Genomic DNA, 21,400 nt, shown 5'->3' with positions numbered 1-21,400 from the left:
TTAATAAAAATTTGAAATGCATTATTTTGTGGTAAGTTGTGATTTTTACTCACTTAATGGAGTATTTGGTGTAATTTGACACTAAAAAAAGTGTAAAATGAATACTGCTGAGATTTATTTCCGTGACACTATACGGTGTTAGAATTTGACTCTATTTGAGCTTGTTTTTCACTGCAAGATAGTCAATTATCAACACAATAGTGTGTAACATCAACACTTATCAGAGTTATTTTAACCTTGAGTGTCAACTCCATGCAGTGTTAAACTGGACTGGAATCAAACTCAATCAGAGTTGATTTGTTATTTTAGAAGAGTAAATGATTAACTCTTCCAAGGGTAATATTTACACTCTCCAGTGTTATTTAACCTTTAGTGTAAAATTAAAATAACACTATTCAGTGTAAGCGAGTGTTAAATTTTTACTCTATTTAGAGTTAATTTAACTCTAAAATGTTAACACTATGAAAAGAGTCAAATTAACACTATTTCAGGGTGGGACCATATACACTCAGAAATAGTGTTAAATTTAACTCTTTAAGTGTTACTTTAACACTTCAAAATTTACTGTGTAGTAATCAATCACTATGCTTCACAATGTCCTATTGATCTGTCGGAACAGATAGCACTAAGACTATAATCCTATATTATGTTTTGAATTTTGACTGGTGCTAGAAATATTAATATTTATTCATCATTAGTGAAGTTTTTCTACTATTTAAAAAAATATCCTCAAGAAAGCCTGAGTTTCATTTTCTTTTCACATACTGAACTTTTCATTTGGATTCTTGTCAGAGGTAAGGTCCCACTCTGAAGTGCTTCTGGATTACAAGACTTTGCAGAGACAAGAGGACTGTATCTGTGCTACTGTGTATCTAAACTGTGCCTCTAAACAGGGATGTCAATGAGGCAATGGACACAAGATGAATGCTCTAGAGTCTTGATGGTCCTCTTCTCTGTGAATCTGAGTCAGAGTGAGTCTGTGTGAGTTCTGAGGTAAGAGGAGAATAGAGGTGTAAGAAGAGATCCATGGGGGGAAAAGGAAATAGCAATCAACAGACACGCACTGCAACAGTGTCAAGTGATTTATGCGTTCAATAACGGGCACTCGGTCCATTTCTCTCTACTTGGCTTTTGTACTTTTGACACCCAGACAGCAGGATGGAGACAGAGACGGAGAGGGAGAGGGAGAGGGAGACAGAAGCTGTAAAATCACACAGTGAGGCTGACTTCAACTAGCAGCAGTTCTGAACAGGGTAACACTTTATTTGGATAGTCCATCTGTAGATGCTCTACAGACTATCTACAGACTATCAGTAACATTTTAACGAACTACTGTATCTACTAACCTTAACCCTAGCCCTAACCTTAATCCTTACCCTAACCCTATCCCTAGACCTAACTCTAACCTTAACCCTTACCCTAACCGTTATTCTAAACCTTACCCTAACCTAGCGGTTCCCAAACTAGGGGTCGTGACACCATGTGGGGTCGCCTGATATGATAATGGGGTCACGGGAGAATTTAGAAAATCCTGAAGAAAGAAATATATATATAAAAAATATATATATATATTATAATATCGTCTTTGTATCTCAAAATCAATGTAATGTGGTTAACCTTCAAAATCTAAATTAAAAAATCTAAAATCTAAAAGATAAAATTAAACCAGAGTGCCCTTAGATCATGGGAAAAGGCCGCACTTGACCGTTGCACTTGACTCATCCCCACGGTGAATGGCTAGGCCAACTACGCTATGAAACCACCCACCATCGCAGAGACTTTGTTATTACCGGCTGCAATGTATATGGTGAAAACACTTTGGGACCTACTTCCCAATCCGTGACTGTGATCCTGGCTCAGTTGGCATGCCGGTAAGTGAAATCGAACAGCTGATCGATCTGTCATGTAACCGAATGCATTCACTGGTCGCTACGGATGAGTTTTGGTTCCTAACTCAAAGGGAATACCCTGCCGTCTCCCTCTGAGCATTAATGCCATGTTCAAAACAACTGGGAATTCTGAAATCACCGACTTCCGATTTCCGACTTCCGACTTCAGTGCATTCAAGACAACTGGGAACTCGGAAAAAAATTAGCTCCGACTGAGAAAAATAGTTTTGAACGGTCATCCAACTCGGAATTCCAACTCGGGAACTCTGGCATCTTTCTAGAGCTCCGACTTTCCGACCTGAAGATCACTGATGTCACGATTTGACCTCGTATTCTTCATAGTTCCCAGTTGTCTTAAAAGCACCATAAAACTCATGGTACCCTTCGCCAGCTCATATCTGTGTGAAGCTGGATTCAGTGCTCTCGTTGGCATTATAACCAAATATTGATCCAGGTTGGATGTGACAGCAGAGATGAGGTGCGCATTGTCGACCACGCCCCCTGACTTTGAGAACCTCCGATACGACATGCATCAAGCACACCCATCTCATTAGTGGTGGTGAGATAAGATATATTATGTCAGACTAATTTGCAATTGACTCTCATAGGCCCATATTAAAAGTATGTGATAGTGAGTTGAGAAGACAATCAGAAAGTAAACATTGGCTGTTAATTACATACTTTTTTTTACATGGTTGGGGTCGCAAGAATTTTCAGATATTAAATTGGGGTTGTGGGCCAAAACATTTTGGGAACCCCTGCCCTAACCCTAACCTTAGCAAGAGGTTGCTTATCAACAGATGGTCAGTTGTTGATCAACAGATAGTTTGTTGATAATATGACCATTTGTAGAGCATCTACATGGACTATCCAAATAAAATGTGACCCTGAACAGCTGACTGTAAATGGTCTCGACATTAAAGAAGTTCATATGCACTGCAAAAAAATTACAGCAGAAGACCGACACGCCTAGTCTGTTGTGAGGTGGACACTGTGCTAACAGCATGGACAGAGCAGAATACCCTCCCAAGGTCACACACAAAGTTGCGTACCGTGATTCCATGTAATGACTTCAGATGTTTCTAACCATCTACTAATATTTTCCACTAGTTCCACTAAAGGGTCCTCAGCACTAACCATAATGGTAGGTAGAATCCGCAGTGCGGTAGCAGCGGCAACTTTACAATGTGCAGTGCACCCAAACCTTTTTCTGAGAATGAAAATGACTGAGATTAATGGAGAGTTGCTCCTAAAGTGCTCCCCTGCCTGCCTTTCTCTCTGTATAAGAGGCAGCTTTTTTGATTAAAGTCTGAGGTTTTCAAGCAGACGACACGGTGCATTAAAGTACATTTCCTCCACAGGAACAACAATGGTCTGTGACAATCCTTGTGTTTTTTCTGCTCAAATTACAGCGAGACAAATAGATTTCCAGAGAATAACAGCAATTTTCTTCTCTTAGAACATGATGTTCCTGCGTTAGCTAATTAGCTTATTAGAGAGCATGGTGGGGTGTCTCTGTGTAATACACCGGCCATGCAGTACTACAGGTGGGAAAGGACTGATGGAATAAAAATGAGAGTGAGAGAGTGAGAGCGAGCGAGAGAGAAAGAGAGTGAGAGAGCGCTAGTGATAGAGAAAGCAAAAGAGAGAAAGAGAGAGATCGAGGGAGAGAGAAAGAGAGAGAGAGAGAGAGTGAGAGAGAGAGAGAGAGAGAGAGAGAGAGAGAGAGAGAGAGAGAGCGAGCGAGAGAGAGAGAGAGAGAGAGAGAGAAGAGAGAGAGAGAGAGAGAGAGAGAGAGAGAGAGAGAGAGATAGAGAGAGAGAGCTTAGGTTACACTTAGAAATAAAGGCCCCTGGACTGAGCACACAATACCATGAAAAAAACAAAACGATGTGCAGAGAACTGTGAGCCCTTTTTGGCATCATCTCTAATCACCACCCTTGTGTTTGAATAAACATCAGTCTTCATAACATCCTGTTTTCCTGTCTGCTCCCCAGTTATAGGAAATAGGAACAGTCCCATCTACATCCCTCCGCTGTTACAGAGATGTGCACACACACACACGTTTTTTTAAATAATTGATTCCCATTCAAAATCCTATTTTCCCTTAACCCTAATCCTTAACCTAACCCTAACCTTAACCATAACCATAACCTTTACCCCAAAACCCTACCTCCTACCCTAACCCTAATTGTAACCCTAACCCTAATTGTAACCCTAACCCTAATTGTAACCCTAACCCTAACCCTTAAAAAAGCCTTTTCCCTTGTGTTACTATCCTTGTGAGGACTTCTGGTCCCCACAATGATAATAAAACCAAACCAAACCACACACACACACACACACAGATATTCGTGCATTCAAGTATTTAGTTGTTTTCCTTCCGTGTGTGTTATTATGCCTGTCCTACCATGATGTAAACTGTGCTTGGATCCATAAACTCAGCAGCTGCTTCATAGAGACAATATATCCCCCTCACGGTAACTGGGTTACAACATACTGGAGCAATAACACAGCCCCAACAACCAAATTGTGCCTTGTCACAGGGGAAATAATCTTATTTGCAAATAACCATTTAGAGATGTTCCCTGCTAAATGCTTCTTTCTGGGAAGTCGGTTGAGAACGTAATAGGCTGTCAGCAGTTTTGTCTTCTGAACAGTAACAAGCTACACTACAGTACCTGGCAACATGGTGAGAGCCAACCAGGATGCTGGACTGTGCTAGAATTATAATAATGGCATGTCAGTCATTTAGCAGATGCTCCTCTTCTAACAGTCTGTAAATAAAGTAAGGTATGCACTGCAAGAGCAGGTGTGACAATAAAGAGTTCTGTAGAGTTCAGCACATTCTGCCTGATGTGACGTGTGAGGGATACATGGGGTGTGATGGAATCAGAATCTATGAAGCAGGTCTTGCACTGTGCCATGTCTAGCTCAACGCAAATCAGCTACTGTGTTTTTCAGAGTATTTTGTTATTCAAGAGCTTAAACCCCACTCAATAATCATATATAATAGGCTGACTTTGGAGATATAGTTCATTTCTGTTGTTACAGCTACTTTGCATCCTATTGTGATTAATCATTTGTTAGCCCTTACATTCTATGTATTTAGCATCCTGTAACCTTTACAGTGTTTCCCATTAACATTCAAAATGTGTAATCTCTGATAACACGACAAAGTATGAAAAATGTATGCTCTCACTACTGTAAGTCACTCTGGATAAGAGCGTCTGCTAAATTACAAAATCGAACAAATAAAAGTTATAGGAAGCACAGTAATGTCTCTCTCTGCGGCCAGTGGGGTGCCACGCTCAATTCTGTCCTCAAGATGGGACACAGTGTAGTCATACCCTTCAGGACTGGACAGGTTTGAGGTTGTTTGACTGTGATTGTATACATATTTAGACCTTTCAGCCAGTGACATATAGTGCTGTATGACAGTTGAGAGGTAGGATTTTCTTTAGTAACTTCATTTACTGTAATGGGCCTCCTCTCTGTCCGTCTCCAGTCTGACGCGATTATGGGAATTGAGAATGTGGACGTGTGAGAGAGCTAGAGAAAGAGCGCGAGAGAGAGAGAGAGCAAGAGAGAGAGAGAGAGAGAGAGAGAGAGAGAGAGAGAGAGAGAGAGAGAGAAGAGAGAGACTGGGGCAGTGTGGCCTTTTGATGTGATAAACGTATTCCTCTTGTGTAATTCACTTACATTCCTCGGTTTCCCTCTTTCCTGAAATGATGGGACCTAGTTTCCTCTGTAAACCCATTTGAATGTTTGTTTTTTCTTTTCTTGTGGCAATAAAGCCAGTCTCCACGATCATAAATCCCTCATTACCAGTAGAAGTGTTTTTTCCCCCCTCATATTCTTGCGGTTCGACTTGTTTTCTCTAGCTCAACATTATTAGCTTAGTGCTGTGAAAATTCATCACTCTGGTCCCCACCACTGAGCATTGGGGAGAGAGGCGGTTGGGGTTCAAAGCTGGGAGGGATGACCACACTTTTAATTTGAAACAGCTCTGAGCTGACTGAATGGCACCAGAGGGATGGTGCGGCTGGAGCAAAGGCTGGATCAGCTCGGCCCCAAACCCAAGCAGTCCTGACCCTGTGACTGTGATTACTACCCAGGATTCCTCTGGCCCCATGTGAGATGGCAGAGAAAGGGGGGAAAGGTGGAGAGGCGGTGAGGGGGAGAGAGAGGAAGAAAAATGACAAAAGAGGAGTAAACATGAAGCCAAACAGCTTTCAGTCAGAACAAGTCAATCTCATCTTATTGTACACAATGGAAAATCTGAATCTATTTTTTGTTGTCACCCTTCCTTAATTCCTTTAAAGTGGCAGTCATATTCCATAATTTAAACATCTCTACTTTGAACTCTAGTGCAAACAAACAAAACAAGTGCAGTGCCACAATGTCAGAAATTGTGATGTGTGAAAACACTGCAGTGCAACAGAAGATTACAGAAGACTGAGGGGAACATGTAAAGGGGCATTTATAGATAAGAACAGCCAATCTGGCAACATGGATCATTATGCACAACTACCAGTTCAGCAGAGCCATTTCCAGAGCTCCTCTCCTGCATTTAGTCTACCTCTGAGATCGAGAGAGAGAGAGAGAGAGAGAGCGGTCTGGCCTCTGTCTCTGTGACAGCTTCTTAGGGAGGGATGTGGAATGGACGTGTGAGAGGCACACAGGGACAGAAATAGCCACGGGCGGACTCTGGGATTAGAGGAGATGGTGCTGATGGTGTTGTGTGTGTGTGTTTATTTAGGGGGGAGCACAGCTGGCCGTATGGAGGTGAGAGAGGGAATGACGTGACACACAGGCACAATCACACAAAGCCCCCGCAGCAAGGGTGCCAATCAATAGATAGAGGGAGCGATAGATGGAGAGGTAGAAAAATGGAGTGACAGATGAAGAGATAATGGGCGTGGGGAGAGGAGAGGCGGCTGCAGGGGCCAGGGACACCTTGAGCCTACAGTATCCTAGACTGGACAGTGGCAGCAATAGAAAGATCTGCTCTGGCCTTATTTACTGTTACTGTGCTAAGTATGGACAAAGAGAAGGATTGTATAGTACAGTACCAACCAGTCCAAGAGGAGCCTAGTCAATCAACTCGGACGGTGCATCCATGTGATACGGTAAAAACCCACCCAAACAAGGGTTAGGTTTAGGGTTATGGTTAGGGTTGAACTGAGATATGGACACGAAACTAGGGTTAGGGTTTACAGTTGAACCGGGATGTGGACATGAAACTAGGGTTAGGGTTTACAGTTGAACCGGGATGTGGACATGAAGCTAGGGTTAGGGTTTACAGTTGAACCGGGATGTGGACATGAAATTAGGGTTAGGGTTTACGGTTGAACCGGGATGAGGACATGAAACTAGGGTTAGGGTTTACAGTTGAACCGGGATGTGGACATGAAACTAGGGTTAGGGTTTACAGTTGAACCGGGATGTGGACATGAAACTAGGGTTATGGTTTACAGTTGAACCGGGATGTCGACATGAAACTAGGGTTATGGTTAGGCGGTCGAGTGATGGTGCTTCTACATCTGCATTGCTGCTGTTTGGGGTTTTAGGCTGCATTTCTGTATAGCACTTTGTGACATCTGCTGATGTAAAAAGGCCTTTATAAATACATTTGATTGATTGATTGATTGATGATAATACACATATTCCTACCACAAACAATAATGCATAGCCCTGACAAGTCAGTGAGAGTGATGATTTTGATCCTGTGGGGGTCTATTTTCTTATAACTAGATGTGATGCCTAGCTTAGAAAGAATACATTAATGATTAAACATAATAGGTTTGTGCTGTACTGATATATATTGGTCAACATAACAAGCTGTGATTAATGTGAGGAACTATTAGGGGGTAGGCCGAGACAGACTTGTGTCTCACATACACACACTGCCTCTTTGTTAGACCGCTCAAGGACATGTGTACTGCAAAAGTGCTGACTCTCTGGACAAGTTGCAAAACAACTAAACACCTGGCAACAGTGAAGCGCCAAGGGACTGGAACCAGCCTGTGCACCAACGATAGGCTGAGTAAGTCTAAACCACGCTCAGTCTCTACTCTGATAGGCCAGCAGGGAGCGGGAACTATCTCTGTCAGAGTATTTAAAGAAGAACTTATAACAATGGCTTAGTTCTCTGACTACCCTGCGTGGTATTTCAGTGGACCCGTATATACTATCATCATATTTACCATTGAAGTGTTTTGCATTAATTAAAATACTAGTCTATTTTAGAAGTCGTGTTGACCTCTTTTGTTCCAATACCAGATTTGAATTGACGCAACTTATCAATTGGTGACCTCCGACTGTGATCTGGTAAAGGGACTTCGCTGGGTATTGTCCGGCCCATTGGACATCTCTGTCATTGGACGGTGTGTTTCACAAAGAGTCCGGACTACTAAAAACAGGTCAGCAGACACCTATTGTTATATAACTAAAGTTCTGCACATTGGCTTTATCCAAATTAATTTTGTGAAACACCTGTCTGATGTAAGTGAACTAAATTATGAAACTATTATGAGTAGATAAGCACCATATTGTGACATGCAAACCTGTGGTGAATGTGATGTTAAACCATGGTACCATAGAGTATTGTTCCACCGGCACGTACCAGAGGGCTAGGTACGGCTAGGATCGGGGAAAATACTGAATTCCCCAGGCTAGGACCACCAGAAGTGGGAACTGTGGGATATAGGGAATAATTGGTTAAAAGTGTTGCGCTATTGACACGTATCAGAAGGCTAGATACGGCTAGGATCATAGGGACACTTAAATTTTAGTCGACTCCAGGCTAGGATCACCAGTGGTGAGAACTGGAGGCGTAGGGAATAATTGGTTAAAGGTGTTACGCTACTGACACGTATCAGAGGGCTAGATACGGCTAGGATCAGAGGGACACTTACAATTTTAGATAGTGTTGCACTACTGACACGTATCAGAGGGCTAGATACGGCTAGTATCAGAGGGACACTTTAGAGTATAGGGTGTCGTATGCATGAGAGTGTGAGAGACTAAATAAAAGAGTGAATGCGGGTTACTAAAATTAATAAGCCTGTATACCTTGATAGAAAACTAATTAGGAATTAAAGACGTCTGTGGCTGTCCAAACTGTATAATTTGTGAATAACTATTGGTTTTGTGGTTGTTTAAACCGTATAATTTGTGAATGATAATTGGGAATAGATATACTAAGGTAGAGAAATTAAAATAAAACTCATTAAAAGTGAGAAATAGAAACTTGAACCTAAAATTTAAAAACTTTTAGAATAGAAATAAAAAGAAGGAAGCGTCATGTACATTAATATGGCAGGACACACAGAGGCGGAACGAGTGCTGAAAGTACTGAAGTCCACCCTTGAAACAAAAGGAGGAAAACGCGAAGGGAGGGGCTAGAGACAGCGAGAGTATGGCTTTTCGAGAGTCAGGAAAGACTAAGAAGTGATTTGTGTCGATTAAGAATTGGCTAAAAACACCACGAAGCGATTATTTGAGAGGTACCTATACATTTCTAACGATATATACGTATGAACTTTCTCACCCAAACGTAGACGTACGTCATGGGTGAGAAAGTAGAGAATATTTACATTTACAGTCATTTGGCGGACACTCTGGTCCAGAGCGACTTATGGGAGTGATTGGGGTTGAGTGCCTTGCTCAGGGGCACATCGACAGATTTTTCGCCTGGTCAGCTCGGGGATTGGAACCGGCAACCTCTCGGTTGCTGCCGCGGCGCTCTTAGTCACTAAGCTGCCTGCCGCCCCATATGAGTTTAAGGTTGTGCCGTTGTTTGATCATGTGATAAGGTTTAATGGGTAATCGGACCATAACTAATGTGGGTATGGAAGTAATGTATAAACAGTGGAGAGCCAATAGGGGGCTCCATTGAACTATTATGTTTTGTTGGGCATTTCGGTGGCATGAGGTGAAGTCTGTGTGTATGAGTGAATTCAACGGCTGGTATGGGTGGTGACCGGATACTACTGAGTATTTGGTTTGTTGATGTTGAATGGAAGATTTGTAGCATGGTTGGGGTTAAATAGAAAGACTCACTTATTCAACCGAAATAAGTGCGGGGAGAGAGTTTTTGTGTTACTGAATGAGGTGAGAGTTAAACTACTGAGAATAGTATTATGGACACTCCGTAATAAATAAACTGAACCAAACAAGACGTTACTACAGCAATAGAGGATGGTTAATGTTGTTATGTTCGTTTTTAAACCCGATGATAGAGGTAAATGCAGAACGCTGTTTGAGAGTGTGTTTTATTTTTGCTACTAGGGGATTTAGTGTTTGAGATGAAAGGGCTGGCTAGTCGGGAGTGATGACGTGGCTGGTTGTGCGACATGGAAGTGGTTGTTTGGCGTGCTTTGAAAGCATCGTGGAATGTGTGGAGTGACTGGCGATGTATGTAGAGGGTCCCGGGTTCGAACACATTTTACATTTTACATTTTAGTCATTTAGCAGACGCTCTTATCCAGAGCGACTTACAGGAGCAATTAGGGTTAAGTGCCTTGCTCAAGGGCACATTTACGTCATTTAGCAGACGCTCTAGTCCAGAGCGACTCACAAATTGATGCATTCACCCTATAGCCAGTGGGATAACCACTTTACACATTTTTGTGGGGGGGGTAGAAGGATTACTTTATCCTATCCCAGGTATTCTTTAAAGAGGTGGGGTTTCAAATGTCTCCGGAAGGTGGTGAGCGACTCCGCTGTGTGTGTGTGTGTGTGTGTGGGGGGGTTAGAAGGATTACTTTATCCTATCCCAGGTATTCCTTAAAGAGGTGGGGTTTCAAATGTCTCCGGAAGGTGGTGAGCGACTCCGCAGTGTGTGTAGGGGGGTAGAAGGATTACTTTATCCTATCCCAGGTATTCCTTAAAGAGGTGGGGTTTCAAATGTCTCCGGAAGGTGGTGAGCGACTCCGCTGTGTGTGTGGGGGGGTAGAAGGATTGCTTTATCCTATCCCAGTTATTCCTTAAAGAGGTGGGGTTTCAAATGTCTCCGGAAGGTGGTGAGTGACTCCGCTGTCCTGGCGTCGTGAGGGAGCTTGTTCCACCATTGGGGTGCCAGAGCAGCGAACAGTTTTGACTGGGCTGAGCGGGAGCTATGCTTCCGCAGAGGAAGGGAGCCAGCAGGCCAGAGGTGGATGAACGCAATGCCCTCGTTTGGGTGTAGGGACTGATCAGAGCCCGAAGGTACAGAGGTGCCGTTCCCCTCGCTGCTCCAAAGGCAAGCACCATGGTCTTGTAACGGATGCGAGCTTCAACTGGAAGCCAGTGGAGTGTGCGGAGGAGGGGGTGACGTGAGAGAACTTGGGAAGGTTGAACACCAGACGGGCTGCGGCATTCTGGATGAGTTGTAGGGGTTTAATGGCACATGCAGGGAGGCCAGCCAACAGCGAGTTGCAGTAATCCAGACGGGAGATGACAAGTGCCTGGATTAGGACCTGTGCCGCTTCCTGTGTAAGGCAGGGTCGTACTCTCCGAATGTTGTAGAGCATGAACCTGCAGGAGCGGGTCACCACCTTGATGTTAGCGGAGAACGACAGGGTGTTGTCCAGGGTCACGCCAAGGCTCTTCGCACTCTGGGAGGAGGACACAACGGAGTTGTCAACCGTGATGGCGAGATCATGGAACGGGCAGTCCTTCCCCGGGAGGAAGAGCAGCTCCGTCTTGCCAGGGTTCAGCTTGAGGTGGTGATCCGTCATCCATACTGATATGTCTGCCAGTATGGATGACGGATGGGTAAAGCTTTCGCATTGGGGCTATAGACCTATATTACTACGTCGATTGAGAAATGTGAAAGGTTGAATTAGATAGTTTAAGTAGAAGTATTCTAGAAAGGTCTATGAAAATATGTTACAAGGTCCCCGCGCCTTCCCCGTTGTGTAGGAAGGAGCAAGGGGAGGGGTGAGAGAGGAATATCATTAAATGTATGCTTATCAACGATAGCAAGTATTTGTTTTATTAATTAGGGCCTAATCAGAGAGAACAGCGAACTGAAATGGCGATAGAGCTGTGAAAATTGAGTTGAGGACAAAGGAGAATAATTTATGGCTCTGGTTAGCGGGAGAGAAAAAAAATAATAGAGACAGTCAAGCGAGTTGGGTTGAGCTGTGGGATTTCAAGTGGAGGTCTAAATACTGGACTGGAAGGCAGTGCTTTAATAAATTCTAATTGTTATTACTTTATTCGATAGGTTTCTTGACACCAGTGGTGTATGCAAATAGTTGGTGAATTCTAGAACGATAATTTATTTTCGTTACGGGGACCAGGGGATGCAAGTAGCTTTAGCTATTATGCTGAGGGAATAGCACCAACATATAGTGGGTTCTAGATTTGTTAAATAAACAAACTTATATTTTAAACTAAAGTAATGCAATAGGCTACAATTATAACATTATCAGAAAAAGGTACAATTTAATGTGAAATAGTTATTACAATTATTATTAATAGTTATTACAGTTATTATCATTGATCCAGTAATGATAGAAGGATAGTAGAGGAAAGGCAAGGGATTAAATCTCATTTAGGGAAAGAGGAAGAGTATGAAGATATATTAGGGAGAAAATACTATTAACTGAGGGATATAAAACGTTTAGCTGAAAAAGACAACAGGAATAATTTACCTTACACCCTAATATAGACATTACACCACACCAGAAGTAGAGATGGCAGGATCACCAGTAGCAATCATTTGATGTAACCGTGATTGTATTGGCTAAAAAATGAAATATGACATTTACAGGGGGGACAGGAACAATAGAAGGGGAGACAGATTTTCCTAGGGGGTTGATCAAATAATTGATAATGGATCATTTGAGATGAGATCACATGTAGCAGATTTAGGGTAATCAATTAAATAATCATTGTATACTCAAGGAATTTTGAGTGGTTTTATGGATTAGTTATGAGGAATTAGATTGATACAAACAATTATTGATGGGTTAGGACTGGGGATATCTGTATCATGTTTTGTGTGTACTACCATCTTTAGATTACTGATGGTAATTGAAGGTTAACAAAATGTATAACCAGGAGAAAGAGATTAGCTTATCTCATTGGAATGTTGCCCAGGGCTAGGGGGAGCAGTAGTGAAGTTAGGCAGTATTTAGGTCATAAAAGTGAGCTACCAAATCAAGTGGGGCCTGGCTTTTTGTGGTTGTTGTTTTTCAAATTGGGTTTTTCTAATAAAAAACAACACACCTAGTATGATGTTTATAAAGCCTTGTTGTTTCAATTTTTGGGGGTTTTCAGCAGGTCAAGGGTGATAGGTCTTGGAGGAGCACGCACAGTGAATTTTATGGAGTTTTTTCGGTTTTGGCTGAGTTTGGGGTATATATGATTTCTTATGAGGATGAATGTCATGAGGACTTAATGAACACTTGGGATAAGTAACATTTATGAAATATTTGGAATAATGGTAATGTTTGGTATGCTATGGGATGGAACAGTTCGTTGAATAATTTCAATTGCCTCTGAACTCTGTTTTAACTTTCTGGTGTTAATTAGACGCGAACTGGCTGAGTCAATTCAGTGGCTAGCTTTACACTTGGCTAGCTAACAGTAGCTGCTAGGGGTAAGTCATAACCTACATTTGTGTTTTATTTTTACATATTGGTAGCTAGAGTCGTTCAAGGAATTCGGGACATGGGTGACTAGTTAACGTTAATTTTGCTCTCTCTGTGTGTTCGTGCCGTGAAAGGAGGGGTTTCTTCTTTGTCTGAAAGCAATGGCTAGCTAGTATGCTAACTATTCTAGCTAACTAACTGGCTGAATAAGTTGACGACGGACTCGCTCAAGCTGTCGGGGCTAACACACAACGTTAGACACGGACACGAACGATCTGCTTGGCGTGTTGACACACTGGTGGTTTGTTGTGGCCGAGTATTGGTGCTAAACCGTGTTGTTGGAGTCCGGCATGCTAGCTGGCTGTGGCGTCTTATGACTAGGTGCCCTGGACGATTTTCACGAAAGAATACTGTACCTAGTTAGCTAGCTGAATAAACTAAGTTAGTCTATTCCTAGAAAAGATTGAACCGCTGTAGTTTACAACAATTATAGCTTCTGAGGTGGAAGTTGGGAGAGTTATATTTGGGTGTTGTGGTGAGGGAGGCCCCGCTCTCTCCTTTCCCAGATGTTTAGTTCATTTCATTCCAATCTCCTTTGCATTATTGTAGCCATTTTCTGCAGCCTGTCAACTATGCCTCTGCCTATCCCTGTTCTCTCCTCTCCGCACAGGCTATACAAACGCCTCACACCGCGTGGCTGCTGCCTCTCTAACCTGGTGGTCCCTGCAAGCACCACCCACGTGGAGTTCCAGGTCTCAGGCAGCCTCTGGAACTGCCGTTCTGCTGCCAACAAGGCAGAGTTCATCTCAGCCTATGCTACCCTCCAGTCCCTCGACTTCTTGGCGCTGACGGAAACATGGATTACCACTGAAAACACTGCTACTCCTACTGCTCTCTCCTCGTCTGACCATGTGTTCTCGCATACCCCGAGAGCATCTGGTCAGCGGGGGTGGTGACACAGGAATCCTCATCTCTCCCAAATGGACATTCTCTATTTTTCCCCTGACCCATCTGTCTATCTCCTCATTTGAATTCCATGCTGTCACAGTCACTAGCCCATTTAAGCTTAATATCCTTGTCATCTATCGCCCTCCAGGTTCCCTTGGAGAGTTCATCAATGAGCTTGACGCCTTGATAAGTTCCTTTCCTGAGGATGGCTCACCCCTCACAGTTCTGGGGGACTTCAACCTCCCTACGTCTACCTTTGACTCATTTCTCTCTGCCTCCTTCTTTCCACTCCTCTCCTCTTTTGACCTCACCCTCTCACCATCCCCCCTACTCACAAGGCAGGCAATACGCTTGACCTCATCTTTACTAGATGCTGTTCTTCTACTAATCTCACTGCAACTCCCCTCCATGTCTCCGACCACTACTTTGTATCCTTTTCTCTCTCGCTCTCCTCCAACACTACTCACTCTGCCCCTACTCAGATGGTAATGCGCCGTCGCAACCTTCGCTCTCTCTCCCGCTACTCTCTCCTGTTCCATCCTATCATCTCTTCCCTCTGCTCAATCCTTCTCCCTCCAATCTCCTGATTCTGCCTCCTCAACCCTCCTCTCCTCCCTTTCTGCATCCTTTGACTCTCTATGTCCCCTATCCTCCCGGCCGGCTCGGTCCTCCCCTCCAGCTCCGTGGCTTGATGACTCATTGCGAGCTCACAGAACAGGGCTCCGGGCAGCCGAGCGGAAATTGAGGAAAACTAGACTCCCTGCGGACCTGGCATCTTTTCACTCCCTCCTCTCTACATTTTCTTCATCTGTTTCTGCTGCTAAGGCCACTTTCTACCACTCTAAATTCCAAGCATCTGCCTCTAACCCTAGGAAGCTCTTTGCCACCTTCTCCTCCCTGCTGAATTCTCCTCCCCCTCCCCCCTCCTCCCTCTCTGTGGATGACTTCGTCAACCATTTTGAAAAGAAGGTTGACAACATCCGATCCTCGTTTGTTAAGTCAAATGACACTGCTGGTCCTGCTCACACTGCCCTACCCTATGCTTTGACTTCTTTCTCCCCTCTCTCTCCAGATAAAATCTTGCGACTTGTGACGGCCGGCCGCCCAACAACCTGCCCGCTTGACCCTATCCCCTCCTCTCTTCTCCAGACCATCTCCGGTGACCTTCTCCCTTACCTTACCTCGCTGATCAACTCATCCTTGACCGCTGGCTATGTCCCTTCCGTCTTCAAGAGATCGAGAGTTGCACCCCTTCTCAAAAAACCAACACTCGATCCCTCTGATGTCAACAACTACAGACCAGTATCCCTTCTTTCTTTTCTCTCCAAAACTATTGAGCGTGCCGTCTTTAGCCAACTCTCTTGCTATCTCTCTCAGAATGACCTTCTTGATCCAAACCAGTCAGGTTTCAAGACTGGTCGTTCAACTGAGACTGCTCTTCTCTGTGTCACGGAGGCTCTCCGCACTGCTAAAGCTAACTCTCTCTCCTCTGCTCTTGTCCTTCTAGACCTGTCTGCTGTCTTTGATACTGTGAACCATCAGATCCTCCTCTCCACCCTCTCCGAGCTGGGCATCTCCGGCGCAGCTCACTCTTGGATTGCGTCCTACCTGACCGGTCGCTCCTACCAAGTGGTGTGGCGAGAAGCTGTCTCCGCACCACGTGCTCTCACCACTGGTGTCCCCCAGGGCTCAGTTCTAGGCCCTCTCCTATTCTCGCTATACACCAAGTCACTTGGCTCTGTCATATCCTCACATGGCCTCTCCTATCATTGCTACGCAGATGACACACAACTAATCTTCTCCTTTCCCCCTTCTGATAACCAGGTGGCGAATCGCATCTCTGCATGTCTGGCAGACATATCAGTATGGATGACGGATCACCACCTCAAGCTGAACCTTGGCAAGACGGAGCTGCTCTTCCTCCCGGGGAAGGACTGCCCGTTCCATGATCTCGCCATCACGGTTGACAACTCCGTTGTGTCCTCCTCCCAGAGTGCGAAGAGCCTTGGCGTGACCCTGGACAACACCCTGTCGTTCTCCGCTAACATCAAGGTGGTGACCCGATCCTGTAGGTTCATGCTCTACAACATTCGGAGAGTACGACCCTGCCTTACACAGGAAGCGGCACAGGTCCTAATCCAGGCACTTGTCATCTCCCGTCTGGATTACTGCAACTCGCTGTTGGCTGGCCTCCCTGCCTGTGCCATTAAACCCCTACAACTCATCCAGAATGCCGCAGCCCGTCTGGTGTTCAACCTTCCCAAGTTCTCTCACGTCACCCCGCTCCTCCGCACACTACACTGGCTTCCAGTTGAAGCTCGCATCTGCTACAAGACCATGGTGCTTGCCTACGGAGCTGTGAGGGGAACGGCACCTCCGTACCTTCAGGCTCTGATCAGTCCCTACACCCAAACGAGGGCATTGCGTTCATCCACCTTTGGCCTGCTGGCTCCCCTACCTCTGCTGAAGCACAGTTCCCGCTCAGCCCAGTCAAAACTGTTCGCTGCTCTGGCACCCCAATGGTGGAACAAGCTCCCTCACGACGCCAGGACAGCGGAGTCACTCACCACCTTCCGGAGACATTTGAAACCCCACCTCTTTAAGGAACACCTGGGATAGGATAAAGTAATCCTTCTAACCCCCCCCTTACCCCCACCCCACCCCCCAAAAAAAAAAAAAACATATTGTTAAGTGGTTATCCCACTGGCTATAAGGTGAATGCACCAATTTGTAAGTCGCTCTGGATAAGAGCGTCTGCTAAATGACGTAAATGTAAATGTATGTAATCATCCACACTAGTAAATTCTAAAGGCATGAGAGGAGGACTTTAAGATAGTTTATTTTACTAAGTTGAGGGTAATTTATAATACTGTGAAAAGTGTGAAGAAGATTAAAATTTGGTAATAATATATATTATTTGAACCATAAAATAACAGAAGAGAGAGAGAGCTTTCCCTGAATGAGGGATACCTGTTGCTAGTCAATTGTACTAATTTTGGATTACTTTTACGGGATAGAAGTAAATTGAGGTATTATCAAATGTTGTCATTTAAATTTCATTTTTAGTATGCTTTAATAAACAACAAGTTGGTATTTGAAACTAAATTAATGTAATGAGCTGCAGTAATCAGAGGAAGGCACAATCTAATGCGAAACAGCTATTACCTAGATCATTTATTTAGTAATGAGATCAGGAAGATAGGAGCAATAAAGAAGCAAGGGACAGTCTCAAAAATAAATAAGGGATGGCAATTGGATGATAAATTACCAATATTACCTAAGTGATTGTTTAGGTAGGTGGTAATATTGACACATGAGCAAAACATGTGTCAAAAGGGGGATGGTAGGATTATAGGAGATGGTAGGATTAAATAATAAATATATACGAAGGAGAGGACAAAATACTTTTAAAAAAAAAAGAGAATGAGAGAATGCAGTCAGAAATAGAAATTGAGAGCTGAACATGTGTGAAGATAGTTTATTAACCACACCCGTATGTCAGAGGTTTTGTGCCCCACAGGTGAACTGAAGGAGAAGGTGACCCACTCTATCTAACCAGGTGACTGGTGAGCATCCAGTTCCTAAAGAAGAAAAACTGGAAGCCGGCCTGTTGGGAAGGGCCCTATCAGGTTATATTGGTCACTGCCTTTGCCATTAGAATAGCAGAAAGAGCAACCTGGGTCCATGTTACCCACTGCAAAAGGTAAGAACACATACAAGCACCATTGAACACATGCAGAGTTAGAGAGAAGAACTGAACCAATAGGGTCTGGGGATCACCTCTGTTAACGAAGATCTCCTACCCCGACCTATCATCACTGTAGTGTGTTCTCAGGGTGTGAGTATGGGGTAGTACCAAGCAGAAAGACTGAGGACAGGAGAGGATTGGCGGTTTTTGGGAATATGGATAACTTGGGTTGCATCATAGTCTCGGTAATGGTCTTGATATGTCAAGATCCACCACCAATTATGCTATGCCCTTACCATTGTTAAGAAGTAAAAGAGAAGAGAAGCGACCCGACATACTGACCGTCAAGGACGAGTGGCCTACAAAATGGGAGTCAGAGAAGGGCAGACTAAGGGTTAGGGACGTAGCCAACGGGTGGGGTACATGTCAATAAACAAATTGGGATTATAAAATCCTATTATATTCGTGTTCGGCCCCCACGGCGGATTGTTCCTAGACTCAAGTGTTTAAATACACTTGGGGGTGGGGATATGAGACCGAGGGGGACTGAACATCCAGATGGGGGGTAAAGAGAAACAAAGACATCACCAATTATCAATTGGAGATTTAAAGTTCGGAAGCACAGGAGAGAATTCTAAACCTTACAGCCCCTGTAACCGATGTGTGGTGGGCGTGTGCCTGTAAAGGCAGTGTAAGGCAGAGAATTCCAAAGGGGTGGCTAGATACATGCGCCCTGGTTCTACTGGTTCAGCTAGTTAGAATTAGTCACCAGGAACCAAGGATTAAACAGATGTAGGAGGAGTTTTAACAAGAAGGAGAATAGCCCTATTTAGATGGATGCGATTGGGATACCAAGAGGGGTATCGGATGGATACCGAGCTATGAAACAATTAGGGGAAGGGTTTACTACCACGTTCTTTTGGTGGGTGACAATAAACAAAATTGTGAATTGGATTAATTATATCTATTACGACCAACAACGATTTATTGGCTGGACTAGGGATGCAACAGAAGGGATCTTTTGAACAATTATCCGCCATCTCACTCTTATGACTTAGTAAAAAGAGGTTGGCTCTAGATCAGGCAGAAAGGGGTGGTGTCTATAGAATGGTAAGCCATTGTTGTACATTTATCCCTAACAATACCAGTCCTGATGGGAGTATCTCTAAAGCCCTAGTTGGTTTAGATAAACTATCAGCTGAAATGAAGAGCATGGCTGGAATGGAGGGAAACGGACTGTTCTCCTGGTTGGGGGAGTGGTTTGGTAAGTTCGCATCATTGGTGGTTACTGGATTTCTGACCCTAGTAGTTGTGTTTCTAATATTAATGTGCTGTACTGCCTGTGTAATTCCTTGTCTGAGAAAGTCTGTTACAGATGTCGTGCATACGGCTGGTATGATGCCCCTCCTAGGGGCTCAAGAAGAGGATGCAGACACTGAGATGGGGTAGACAAAGGATGACCCTTGGTTTGCTATTGGTGAGGTGGTGGAGTGACACCCTAGTGGGTGTCTAAAGGGGGCCAAAGTTTACTTCCCTGTTTATGTTTTATGCTTTATTAATCAAGTTAACCATTGTGAATGTTTGTCTTTCCTTATGTGAAGGTTTGAAGTTCCTGGGTGGCTGGTAGCCAACCTAGTACAAGTTAGGTGTAGATGGAAGGACTGAGGGTTTTTATTTTTTATTATCATTATTGCCTATTAATAAAAGTGTGATTCTTTTTGTTTGTATTGTATTTTAATGAGTGACACCCTAGTGGGTGTCAAAAGGGGGAATCCTAAATTTCCCTGAAATTTCTTATTTTGGGTTTTCTTATTTTGGGTTCACACCCAGTGGGTGTGAAAAGGGGGATTGTGGGGCTCTATTTTCTTATAACTAGATGTGATGCCTAGCTTAGAAAGAATACATTAATGATTAAACATAATAGGTTTGTGCTGTACTGATATAGATTGGTCAACATAACAAGCTGTGATTAATGTGAGGAACTATTAGGGGGTAGGCCGAGACTTGTGTCTCACATACACACACTGCCTCTTTGTTAGACCGCTTAAGGACATGTGTACTGGAAAAGTGCTGACTCTCTGGACAAGTTGCAAAACAACTAAACACCTGGCAACAGTGAAGCGCCAAGGGGATGGGACCAGCCTGTGCGCCAATGATAGGCTGAGTAAGTCTAAACCACGCTCAGTCTCTACTCTGATAGGCCAGCAGGGAGCGGGAACTATCTCTGTCAGAGTATTTAAAGAAGAACTTATAACAATGGCTTAGTTCTCTGACTACCCTGCGTGGTATTTCAGTGGACCAGTATATACGAACATCATATTTACCATTGAAGTGTTTTGCATTAATTAAAATCCTAGTCTATTTTAGAAGTCGTGTTGACCTCTTTTGTTCCAATACCAGATTTGAATTGACGCAACTTATCAATCCCTTTATCCTTAAACGTCTCAGTTTAGGTCTGGGGATGAAGCCATCTACTACTGGAACGAAGGCTAAACAAGAGGTCTTCATCAGAAGACTTCATACTGTATGACAAACAGCTCCACCTACTGGAAATAAGCTCCACCGCTTACATTTCGATATCACTGCAATCTTTCCTTCAAGAGTAAAAAAACAGGTGTGCCATCGTCAAACACACCAAATGATATAAGGACATATAATCTAAATACACCTTGCAATGAAAAGGAATCATGATGTAGGGTACCCCCAAACTTTTATCAATAAATTGGCACATTGACACAAATACTGAGCCATCATTACTGTGTCCCAGAAAACTATTTGACATGGAATGTTGATTTCAGGAACAGCTTAATATTCTGTGCTTTCATACAGGCTATAAGATTTGATTAAAGTGTATTTCCAGCCAGGTCATTGCCTTCTTTAAAACAGAGGACAATAGTCAGTGCAGAAAGCTGCTGCTGTCCACCTCTACCATAAAAATGAGCCTGCAGGATATGGCTATATTTTGTCATCAATTATCTCGGGGACAGACTCTCAAAGCCAGTTAAAGCCAGATAAACAAGAAGAGAGCCCTAATCCATACACAAGACCGGACAATGAGATCATATTCAGGAGATTTTGATGACAAAATGGCATCCTTTCAGAGAAAAGTATGATGGGCTCTTGCTTTCTCTCCTATTAGTGCAGTATAAACATCTCCTCCTGAGTGTTACCTGTAATTGTGGTGGTGCGGCGAGGAGTCGTTCGTGTGAAGAGGAGATAACACTGTGTGTGTGTGTGTGTGTGTGTGTGTGTGTGTGTGTGTGTGTGTGTGTGTGTGTGTGGGCTGT

The sequence above is a fragment of the Coregonus clupeaformis genome, chromosome 6 (assembly GCF_020615455.1).
Source record: "Coregonus clupeaformis isolate EN_2021a chromosome 6, ASM2061545v1, whole genome shotgun sequence".
Lineage (NCBI taxonomy): Eukaryota > Metazoa > Chordata > Actinopteri > Salmoniformes > Salmonidae > Coregonus > Coregonus clupeaformis.
The sequence above is the reverse complement of the archived record's forward strand: the minus strand, read 5'-3'. Positions refer to the sequence as shown.